Source organism: Microcaecilia unicolor, chromosome 6 (assembly GCF_901765095.1).
Source record: "Microcaecilia unicolor chromosome 6, aMicUni1.1, whole genome shotgun sequence".
In the NCBI taxonomy this organism is placed as follows: Eukaryota; Metazoa; Chordata; class Amphibia; order Gymnophiona; family Siphonopidae; genus Microcaecilia; species Microcaecilia unicolor.
This window is the reverse complement of record NC_044036.1, coordinates 12662017-12674191: the sequence shown is the minus strand read 5'-3', so window position 1 is coordinate 12674191 and position 12175 is coordinate 12662017. Positions and strand designations below refer to the sequence as shown.

At 47.7% G+C, this 12175-nt stretch overlaps 1 protein-coding gene across 2 annotated transcripts in view; it reads left to right on the top strand.

The window, feature by feature from the left end:
• Positions 1-12175, top strand: part of LOC115471738 (phosphatidylinositol 3-kinase regulatory subunit gamma) — a 614503-nt gene that overhangs the window by 458262 nt on the left and 144066 nt on the right. The gene's annotated exons all lie outside the window — the stretch shown is intronic.

Sequence of the window (12175 nt, the reverse complement as noted above, 5' to 3'; positions counted from 1 at the left end):
TTCGGATTTAGTATTCGGATTCGGCTGAATAGTAAAATATACTGTTTGGTACAGCTCTAATTTTTTTTTTTTAATTTGTTGCATTTGTATCCCACATTTCCCCACCTTTTTGCAGGCTCAATGTGGCTTACATGGGACCGTAATTGGCGTTAACCGATTTCGGTATGAACAAATACAAGTTGCGATTAATATCAAGGTGATATTATGGTAGAGTGAGATACATGTATGGTAAAGACAATTGGGGAGAACTTAGAGAGGGAAAGGACAGAAGGGGATCCAGTGTGGGAAGTGGAGAGAGGAAATAAGGACACAGCTGGGAGCCAAGGGAGGGACATCCAGTGCCTACCCAACAGTCTTAGAAATCTGCATAATTGAGCATCATGACAAGGGCCATTTCCAAAAATCATCTCCCCATTCTGCAGGTGAAGGTATAAGCTCATGGTTCTTTCAGGTTGTGCGACCTGACCGTATCTATTGTTTTGCTTTGACTGCCGCTCCCTTTGCAAAACCCCAGAAGTTGCTGTCCTAGGCAGCCACCTAGACTTGCCTAATGGTTAGCTCATCCTTGAGGACACTACCTTTGCCTCTGTCTGGATCTTCTTCCCAAGATCCTATATCCTCCTTCCCGCCCTATCCCCAGCATCCCAGAAACCTTCTTTTCCTCCTGTTCTTCATACCCCAATATTCCCTCCTTTTCAACCCCCCCCCCCCCCATCTTCCCTCCTCCTTCATCTCTTCCTACCTGCCCTTCCTTGATCTTTATTCCTTCCCTGGGAGGGGGAGAGATTAGGGTCCTGAAGGTTAATTGGGGAGTTGTCATAAGACTGAAGGTTCATCTAGGATGTACAATACCCTCATACCAACTCTAAGAACTCCCAGTGGGATAGCTTGTGAGATGCTCTATCACCCTTTGTCCATAAGGCTCTACATGATAAGTCCTGTGTGTACTGAGAGCTGGATCACGATGACAGCGTTACACTTCTTCTCCCCAAAACTGAATCATCGATGTTCGATTGTCAGCCTCTTCTGAGCTCAGAAACCTATGACGCCTTTGCAGATGTCTCTGTTATGAACTTAAGTGGTCCTGCTTCAAGGCCATTCATTCAAATAGAATCCACCAAAGCCATTTTACAATTTTAGACCTGCACTACAGTACAAAGAAGGAACGAAACTGACAGCAGATGTGGGTTTGTGGTTTATAATATGTAAGCTAATGCTTGTCTAAAGATTCCAGCTGAGTTAGTGAAAAGTAATTTGACAGGACCTTCTGGCCTTAAACCAAAGCGGTCTTTGTTTAATATCTTATCGAGCTAAATTCCATTTATTTCTATATCGTCCATTGGCCACTCATGAGGAGCTTTTAGCACTAGTCACCTCTCATGACGTCCTTGGCCCCCCTCCCCCCGTCCACTTACCTTTGAGAAGTAATACAACTTTTGTTGGAGGGCAATTTGTCGTGCGTTTTACGTGCATTAATGAGACTTGGAGGCATTCCATTATACTGAGAAGCAATTTCAGGGATACCATTTCATTTTTGACCTACCAGACTGGTTTTGACATTGAGGGGTCCTTTTACTAAGCCGCGTTAGGGCCCACGCGCACCGAACTCATGCCAATTCCGAGTTACCAGTAACAAAAGAGAGGGTAATACAGCATACAAATATACAGCACAGACAAAAAAGCACCACTGGGCCTTCAAGAAAGAGATAATAGCCGTCCTTTTATTGTGAAAAAGACCGACACGGGCCGTGTTTCGGCGCACAAGCGCCTGCCTCAGGGGTCAAGGTGTATCTTCACAATGTATAAGCAGAAATCCTAAGTGAATTGCCAGCTACCGCTGGACGTACTTTCAATCACGTGACGGTGCTTGCCCCATTCTTTTGGCTGTTTTGGATACTAGCCAGCTCTCAGCGTGATTGAAAGTACGTCCAGTGGTAGCTGGCAATTCACTTAGGATTTCTGCTTATACATTGTGAAGGTACACCTTGACCCCTGAAGCAGGCGCTTGTGCGCCGAAATACGGCCCGTGTCGGGTCTTTTTCACAATAAAAGGACAGCTATTATCTCTTTCTTGAAGGCCCAGTGGTGCTTTTTTGTCAATTCCGAGTTACCACCCAGCTATCGCATGTGCTGGTTGGTAATTTCATTTTTTGTGCACCAGAAAACACATTTTTATTTTCTGGTGCGTGGCACTACTGGGCAATTAAAGGCATTTGACGCTCGTAGACCCTTACCGCTCGGTTAGCGCGTGAGACCTTACCGCTAAGTCAATGGCTGGCGGTATGGTCTCAGACCCAAAATGGACGCACGTCAATTTTTATTTTGCCACACGTCCATTTTCAGTCAAAATTTTTAAAAAAGGCATTTTTACAGGTGTGCTGAAAAATGGATCCGCGTGCGTTCACAAAACGCACCTACACTGCCGGAGCCCATTTTTCAGCGCACCTTAGTAAAAGGACCCCTGAAGCACCACGAGTGAGAATGTTCATATTTAATTAATTAATTAATTTCTGTACCTATTTAATGTGTCTTGTATTCCGCTCTTCCAACAACAATAAATTCCAACTGGATCACAATAAAACATATACAGCAAACAGAACAATATTATGGACTAACACAGGAATCTCAAAGTCCTGTCCTGGAGGACCACAAATCAGTCGGGTTCTAAGGATATCTCTAAAGAATATGGAAGAGAAATTTATATACAACTAGTAAAAAAAGGCCCGTTTCTGACACAAATGAAATGGGCGCTAGCAAGGTTTTCCTCGGCTCCCCTGCAGCCACCCATGTCCAGCGACCCCCTGCCCCCCCTGCAGCCACCCATGTCCAGCGACCCTCCTCTCTCCCCTGCCCCCCTGCAGCCACCCATGTCCAGCAACCCTCCTCTCTCCTCTGCCCCCCCTCCAGCCACCCATGTCCAGCGACCCTCCTCTCTCCCCTGCCCCCCCTCCAGCCACCCATGTCCAGCGACCCTCCTCTGGACATGGATCAGCTGTGAGGCATGTTTTTTTTTTTCCCCCGGGTTCTGAAGTTGATATCATAATGGCTACGGTGATGTCAGCCTGATCTACGGAGCCTAGCTGACCAACTCGGAATGAATCACGGTCCCAGGCAAGTCAGAACGTTGGAGGTGAGAATTATTATATAGGATGGAAGATGTGGGTATGTAAATCTGTCTCACATATACTCATTATACTCTCATCTCTCCCTACATTCCTCCATTCACTAGGTAAATCTCTCTTATCTGCACCCTTCTCCTCCACCGCTAACTCCAGACTCCGTTCCTTTTATCTTGCTGCACCATATGCCTGGAATAGACTTCCTGAGCCGGTACGTCAAGCTCCATCTCTGGCCGTCTTCAAATCTAAGCTAAAAGCCCACCTTTTTGATGCTGCTTTTTTAACTCCGAAACCTTATTCACTTGTTCAGTACCCATATTTTATCATTCTATTCCCTTATCTCTTGTTTGTCCTGTTTGTCTGTCCTAATTAGATTGTAAGCTCTGTCGACCAGGGACTGTCTCTTCATGTTCAAGTGTACAGCGCTGTATACGTCTAGTAGCACTATAGAAATTATATGTAGTAGTAGTAGTCTTTGGGATTCCGGAATCTTGCTACTCTTTGGGATTCTGCACAGAATCTTGCTACTGTGGGATTCCGGAATCTTGCTACTCGTTGGGATTCTGCACGGAATCTTGCTACTCTTTGTCCTTATCCCTTATTTGTCCTGTTTGTCTGTCCTAATTAGATTGTAAGCTCTGTCGAGCAGGGACTGTCTCTTCATGTTCAAGTGTACAGCGCTGCGTATGTCTAGTAGCGCTATAGAAATGATGAGTAGTATATAAATCATGTATAATTATTTTATACTTTAATAAATTTTATTCATATCAAATATACGAAACATACTAAGGGCTGAGGCAAAAGGAGGCCTGCGCTGGCATTGGCGCATCTTTTTGATGCGCGCCGAGGTCCCCTTTTACCGCAGAGGGTAAAAGGTAGGTCTTTCTTATTTGTAAGAAATGGCCGTGCGGCAAGTGAACTGTGCCTAACCTTAGGAGCGGATTATAGAATAGCGCTGTGCTCTTTTTTTTTCACATGCCGATATTTTCGGTGCTATTTATAGAATCTAGGCCTAAGCTTTTAAAAAGGCACACCGTCAGTATCCAGATAAAATATTATTAATCATACTGGTAAGTCATTATCGAAGTTATTGTTTACAAAACAAATAGTAAGTTTCCCAAACCTTTGTGTTTATTTTTTGCCATTAGATTTCCCAGCCAGATATGTTTCATAACAATAAAGTAAGCCTAGAGAATTCCACCGAAAGTGGAAAGACAGGAGTTATTTTTCCATTCCGTGACAATAGGTTTTAACACTAGACATCATTATATCAAAGAATTTCCTATGTTCTTAGCAAGTACACTTCCTGACAGACAAGCAGAATGGAATATTAATAGGAATTATAATTTTAATATGACCAAAAGAAATGCACATTATTACAGTAAAACAATCATGTGATTCAGTGGACGTAGCGGAGAAGAGCATGACCAGCAGCGATTAGAATAAGACTGAGTGGATCTATGCTGTGAGTTTTATGCAAGGTCTGCAAAATTCCTGCTGATTGCAAAGGTCTGTTAGCAGGAGTGTAGCCAGACCTCATGGTGGGAGAGGGCCAGAGCCCGAGGTGCCGGCCCACCGCCATGCCTCGCCTCCTCACCCCCCACCGCCTCGTCTCACAACCCCCCACCGCCTCACCTCGCCTCACCCCCTCACAAACAAATACCTTTGCAGGCGGGGGTCCCCAACCCCCGCCAGCCAAAGCCTTCTTCAGCGCCGGTCTCTGAGTCCGGTGCATTCGCTGATCTGGATTCTGTTTCTGTGAGTCCTGACGTCCTGCACGTTCCTACGTGCAGGACATCAGGACTCACAGAAACAGAATCCAGATCAGCGAACGCGCCGGACTCGGAGACCGGCGCTGAAGGGGGTTTCGGCTGGCAGGGGTTGGGGACCCCCGCTAGCAAAGGTACCTGGCAGTGGCAGGGAGGGTTGGCGGCAGCGGGAGGGGGGGGTCGAGGGGGATGGGGGTGGCAGCACGGGGGGGGGGGCAAAGGTGGCGGGGAGGTCAGCGGCACCGGGGAGGGGGCTAAAATGTGCCCCCTTACCTTGGGCTCTGGACCCCCCTCCTGCCGAAGTCTGGCTATGCCCCTGGTTTTTAGTAGTATTAATAATAATTTTACGGTAAATTAAGCTGTTACGCAGTTGGAGATAGCCATAATATTGCTTAGTAAGTAAATTATATTTGACCCTCAAATGAGCAAATGGTGCAATTATCTCAGCATTCATAGTATCATTAAGAACATATATGCCACATTTATGCCACATAGGCCAAAATATTGGTTTATTATCAGTAGTAATGATTGGGTTATTCCGTAAAGGAATGTATCTTGTAGTACTAATAGGATTAGGCATAATGAGCTGAATTCTATACCTGGCACCTTAAAAATCAGTGCCAAAAAACCATGCGGTTAGCGTGATTCTATAAACTACAACTAAAGTTAGGTGTAGTTTATAGAATAAGCTCACGACTAAAATTTAGGTGCACCCACTTAGGTCACTTAAAACCAGGCCTAAACACCTGAGCCTAAGTTAGGTGCATATCGGGTGTATTCTATAATAGTAATTTTAAACGCCCACAACCCACCCATGGCCACGCCCCTTTTTTGATTTAAGTGCACCGCTTCAAATACATCTAGAAAGCGGTGCACGTAAATTTTAATTAATTCCAATTACTGCCACTAATTGGTTGTTAAGCACCAATTATCATTGCTGATTGGCTTTTAATCAATTAAGTTTGCGTGCAATTTAGCCATGTGGCCACATTAGCATGTGCAACTGAAGGCGCCATACATGGAATCTGGGGGAATATCATCTAGCCTTTTAATCGCTAGAAAATTATCCCTCTTTAAATCATTTTCCACATTACGCACACCCTAGTTCTGCCCATAACATGGTCAGACCATGCAGGGCCCCCGAGAGGGGGGGGGGGCAGGGGGGACAAAATTCCCCGTGCCTGGGCCTCCAAGGGGAGCCCGGCGCCGCAGTCCCCTCCACCCTCCCCCCTCCGTCCACCACCAGGCCGGGCCCCCCTGAATTCAAATCATAGTGCCTCACCTTGATCTCGCTCCGTGTGAAAGAAGTGCAGCAGCGACAGTCTGCAGATCACCTCCCTTCGGGCCTTCCCTCCCTGTGCCCCGCCCTCATCTGACGTAACTTGCACGAGGGTGGAACACAGGTAGGGAAGGCCCGAAGGGAGGCGATCTGCAGACTGCCGCTGCTGCTTCTTTCACACGGAGCGAGGTTGAGGTGAGGCGCTATGATTTGAATTCAGGGGGGCCTGGCTCAGTGGTGGATGGGTGGAGGGGGGGCAGCAACGACGACCTCGTGGGGGAGGGGGCGGGGCCCTGGGGGGGCGGCCTTGCCTCGGGCCCAGCCCAGCCTCTCAGCAGCCCTGAGACCACAACCTCTTGCCATTTGCATGCATTTGGGTTTTTGATCTGCCGTTCCTGGCTTTCTTGAATGGAAACTTAGGGGTCCTTTTACAAAGCCGCGTAAGTATCTACGTGTGCCCAACTCGTGCCAAAATGGAGTTACCACCCGACTACAGAGTGGCTCTTGCAGTAATTTCATTTTTGGCGGGCGTCCAATACATGCGTCTGAAAAATATTTTTTATTTTCAGGCGCACGTAATGGATGCACACCAAGTGGCATTTGGTGTGTGTAGGTCATTACCGCCCAGTTACCGCGTGAGTCTTTACCGCTGGGTCAATGGCTGGTGGTGAGCTCTCAGACCCAAAATGGACGCGCGCCAATTTTCATTTTGCCACACGTCCATTTTCAGCAAAAAAGTTTTAAAAAGGACTTTTGTACAGGTGCGCTAAAAATTGGATCAGCGATCACCCAAGACCCGCGCCTACACTACTGCAAGCCATTTTTCAGTGCGCCTTTGCAAAAAGGACTCCTTAATGTTTATCTTAAGTATGGATGTAAGCACATCTCAAAAGCGAGTCGCCCTTCTAAAATGATCACCTTAGTCTTCAGTTGAGTGAGCCTCATGTTAGGCCAAATTTTCAATTGTTGGTTTCACTTCTTTTTATTTTGAGTTTCTTTCTTGTGATCTCATTTGTAAAGAAGGTTATAGGGAGCGAGTGTATTTTGTTTCTCCGAGTCTTCATTTCTTTAATCGGTGTTCTGTAACTCTTCTCCTTTTTCCTGATTTTCTTTTGTGAATCTTCACGATGAAATTTGCAAGAAAGCTTAACGTTTTATTTTAAATTTTATCTTCAGAAGGGGTTCATCTAGTTGGGAGTCACTGAGACTCCTGAATGGTCTGAGTTTTTCAGAGCAAATGCAGTACTGTTTATTTCGAAGATTAAAAAGGATCTCGAGGGCTGAGTGAGCTTATATGTGGTCAGGTACGATAAATCGCTTTGGGCTAAGCGGAATAGAAATGCCAGTTTAAATGAAATAGCAAACCCAGATGCCTTACTTCAGACCACAAGGATAAGGTGCCTCATCCTCGCATAACTGGATAAGTATAGGGGGAAGAAAAGGGGGAGGGAGATTTGCAGCTCATCCATAATATTTCTGTTTTCTTTGGATTCAGGGTAAATGTATTTTACTCCATCTACTGGCTTCTATTGGGTAAGAGAGTCCCATAAAGAAGGGATACTTGTATTAAGCCTTTTCTGCACGTAAACCTGCAAACCATATACACACACAAAAGGTTCACGCATGGAAAGTTGTGACAGTCAAGAGTTCTTCAGAAACATTATTGCCCTTAGAAAAGTTGCTTTACTGCCAGCCCTGTTGATTCCTACGGAAATGGAAGGGGAAGTTGAATCACCAGGTCAAAGAAATCAGATCCGTTTGGCACAGTCTGACTCCAGTAAAACAATGTTGCCTTGAATCTTTCAAGCCATTGTTCCCTTTATACATTGACTCCAAAAATTTGGAAAGATGTAATCTAAAAATTTTTCAAGACATAGATCCTATGGTCCATTCAACTGGAGAGTTGTAGGAATCTAGGTATGTCCTCAAATTGCACTCTGATCATGGAACATAATCCTCTTTGGCATCTCTTCGGTTGAATAGACCATGCAGTAAGCTCTCTGCCTTTTGTGAAATGGGACCGTATCTGCCTTTCTCCAGTTGTCTCTCCTGTCTCCAAGGATCTATCAAATATACCTTTCATAGTAACATAGTAGATGACGGCAAATAAAGACTTCTACAGTCCATCCAGTCTACCCAACAAGATAAACTCATTACATATGGCATGTGATACTTTAGCTGTATACCTGATCTTGATTTGTCCTTGCCATTTTCAGGGCATAGACCGTAGAAGTCTGCCCAGAACTGTCCTTGTTCTAAAATTTCTGAAGCTGTCGTTGAAGCCCATGAAAAGCTCCACTCCTGCCCATCCAAATCTATTCAGCCACGATTGAGGCACAGACCGTAGTAGTCTTCCCAGTACTGGCTTTGCTTCCCAATTACTGGTGTTGCTACCTCATCTCTCTTAAGCTTCTTTGGATCCATTCCTTGTAAACCGGATTCCTTTGTGTTTATCCTATGCATTTTTGAATTCTGTTACCGTTTTCATGTCCACCACATAAAAACAATGGTTCGTCTAACCCAGTATCCTGTTTCCAACAGTGGCCAAGCCAGGTCACAAATACCTAGCAGAAACCCAAATCATGGCAACATTCCATGCCAATCCCAGGTCAATCAGTTGCTTCCCCATGTCTGTCTCAATAGCAACTGTGGACTTTTCCTCCAGGAATTTCTCCAAACCTTTTTTAAACCCAGATATGCTAACCATTGTTACTACATCCTCTGGCAAAGAGTTCCAGAGCTGAACTATTCTTTGAGTGAAAAAATATTTCCTCCTATTTGTTTTTAAAGTATTTCCATGTAACTTCCTTGAGTGTCCCCTAGTCTTTGTACTTTTGGAAGTAGTACAAAATCGATTTACTTCTACTCATTCTGTACCACTCAGTCATGTCTCCCCTCCAAGCTGATGAGCCCTAACCTCTTTAACCTTCCCTCATATGAGAGGAGTTCCATCCCCTTTATCATTTTGGTCGCTTATCTTTGAACTTTTTCTAATTCCGCTATATCTTTTTTGAGATATGGCAACCACCTCCAGGGAGGGCATTCCAGGGATCTACCACCCTCTCCGTGAAGAAATACTTCATGACAACCAAAATTCATGTCCTCTAGTTCTACCGCCTTCCCGAGCAGTTGGACAAAGATTTCAGTATGTATTCGGACTTTAGCTTTGTGGTAGAGAGAATGTCATCTGAGGTCCTGTCATTCGGTTCAGTGGATGTTTACTATGCTCCAAAGTAATGTTTGGGATCCAGAGATAGACTTACAAATAGGTAATTTTCCCTATATATGTGTCGCGTTCGTGAGTCCTTGTGCCCAGGCAGAACACACAGACGAAGACTCGAACCTGCGCTCTGTTGGGCAGCCGAGCAACCCTGAGGTTTCACCTGTGGTGACCGCCGTTCCCCGAGGGTTGAGCCCCCAGGTGCAGGCAGCCGACAGGACTTCCGGATGCAGGCAGGGGTCAGACGGCCGCAGGCAGCAGGCAGAGAGAACTCTGGGTTCAAGCAGTGAGCAGAGGCAGGCAGCAGCCAGAGAGTAGTTCGGGTACAGGCAGTGGTCAAGTCAGACAGCGAGCAGAGAGTAATCTGGATTCAGGCAATGGTTAGGTCAGGCAGCAAGCAGAGAGTATCCGGGTTCAGGCAGTAGTCAGGTCAGGCAGCAAGCAGAGAGTATCTGGGTTCAGGCAGTAGTCAGCAACAAGGTAGTCAGCAACAAGGGTACTAGAGAAATACACCAAAGTGCAAAGCAAAACCTACCGAAGTAGAAGCCGAAGCGCTGAAGTGGAGAGCAGACGCTCCTGAAGTAGCCCCCACCATCAGGAACAAAAGAAATCAGCTGGCAAGGGAGACCTCAGATTGGCTAGTCAGCTGGAGGGAGCGGAGCCTGGTTGCGAGAGTCCAATCCAAGGCAGGAGGTGGAGCAAGAGTTCCCGCGTTCCCGGGCCACGCACCCAGAAAGAAGGCAGTCAAGGCGACACTCGGAGTGCCAGCACTGCCAAGATGGCCGGCGCTCCAAACTGTGGGAGCAGAGGTGACCAGGGCGCCACTCAGAGCACCGGCTCAGACACAAGGGCAGGCGCTCCACTTCACGGAGATGGAGGAGCGCAGCAGGTGAGGAGCGCAACAATATGGCATGCAAAGTTGCAGACCCAACTATGGACGCACTTCCAAGATGCGTAAGACGATAAATTGGATAATGAGCTCTGTTAAGAACCAATTACTGATGTTATTTGCATGCACATCTGGACGCATGTATTCGGGACAGCGCCTAACTCTCATGATGTGTATCTCAAAAGGGGGCATGGCCATGGGCAAGCCAGGGGCATCCCAAAATGTTGCACGCACAATTACAGAAGACCGTACTGCTGAACAGCACCTAACTCGAGCACCGGCATTTGCACAAGGTTTCAGCAGGTACAATTCTGGCGCCCCAAAGTTAGACGCGGGATGCATACTAAGGGCTAGAGTCCATATATGGTGACTAAAATCTAGGGGCATCTGATTTACGCGCCTAGCGGTATTCTATAAGCTGCGTCTATATTTAGATGTGGTTTATGGAATAGCGCATAGGCCGGATGGAGGCGCATTTCAGACCAATGCAAGTACAAGCGTGCACATACGCCAGGGGCGTAGCCAGACTTCGGCAGGAGGGAGGTCCAGAGCCCAAGGTGAGCCCCCCCCCCGGCGCCGCCGACCCCCACCCCTGCCATTTTTAAACTCCCCCCCCCCCCCCCGCCATTTTTGACCTCCCCACTGCCGCCACCACCACCTTTGACCCTCCCCAGTGCCAACCCTTTCAACCCCCTCTTCCCCCCGCCACTGCCATCGGGTACCTTTGCTGGTGGGGGTCCCCAACCCCCACCAGCTGAAGTCCTCTTCTCTGGCACGGCCGTGTTGCTGATCTGCAAGGGCAGGCTTCTGTTTCTGTGAGTCATCAGCAGGGGCGTATCTGGACTCCGGCGGTAGGGGGGGCCAGAGCCAGAGGGAGGGGGCACATTTTAGCCCCCCCTCCCCGCCATTGCAGGACACCCCCCTCCCTTCCCGCTGCCAACCCTCGCTCCCCGACGTCGCTTACTTTTGCTGGCGGGGGACCCCAACCCCCGCCAGCCAAGATCCGCTTCCTCCTCCGAGTCCTACCTTTAAAAATATTTCTTCAGCTGGCGGGGGACACCAACCCCCGCCAGCCGACCCGAGATCTTCTTTAACTTTCTTCTATCTTCGTTTTCCGCGTGGCCGACGTGTTGCTGCTGTTGTGCAAAGCTGAAATCCAGTTTCGGAGTCTGACTGACGTCGTAACGTAGGGGGGCCAGGGCAAAATCTGCGGGAGCCCAGGCCCCTGTGGCCCCACGCAGATACGCCCCTGGTCATCAGACTCACAGAAACAGAAGCCTGCCCTTGCAGATCAGCAACGCGGCCGTGCCGGAGAACAGTACTTCAGCTGGCGGGGGTTGGGAACCCCCCACCAGCAAAGGTACCTGACGGCGGCGGTGGCGGGGGAGGGTTGGCGGCGGGAGGGGTGGTCGAAGGGGTTGGCAGCCGGGGGGGGCCAGGGCCAAATCTACGGGGACCCACGCCCCCATGGCCCCACATACCTACGCCCCTGACATACGCAGACACACACACACGTAAAATGTGCAGGCCGTCACTTTGGCCTGCACACAGTCAATGTGCAGGCCGTCACTTTGGATTTTCTATTACTGGTCTGTTTTCCACAACTTTTGTCTTAGGTCTCCTGAAGCTAGTTAGCCTCCATATGGTCCCAGTCCATGGCAAGTAGCTAAATGCAGTTAAATCTCCAAATCCCACATCAGCCCAAGATTCCTGGGGTGATTAATTGCCATTAGAGTCCCCGTTAGTGGCTGTAAAGTCAGCTGAGATGAAATGTTGCCTTTGTCTGGGACTGCAGGGGAAATAAACACAGTTTCCTGCTCTCTGGTTTAGAAGAACTGGCTCCTACCTCTGAGGATTTGATTTATTTGTTGTTTAGCTTATGCTGTTTAAAAATAAAAT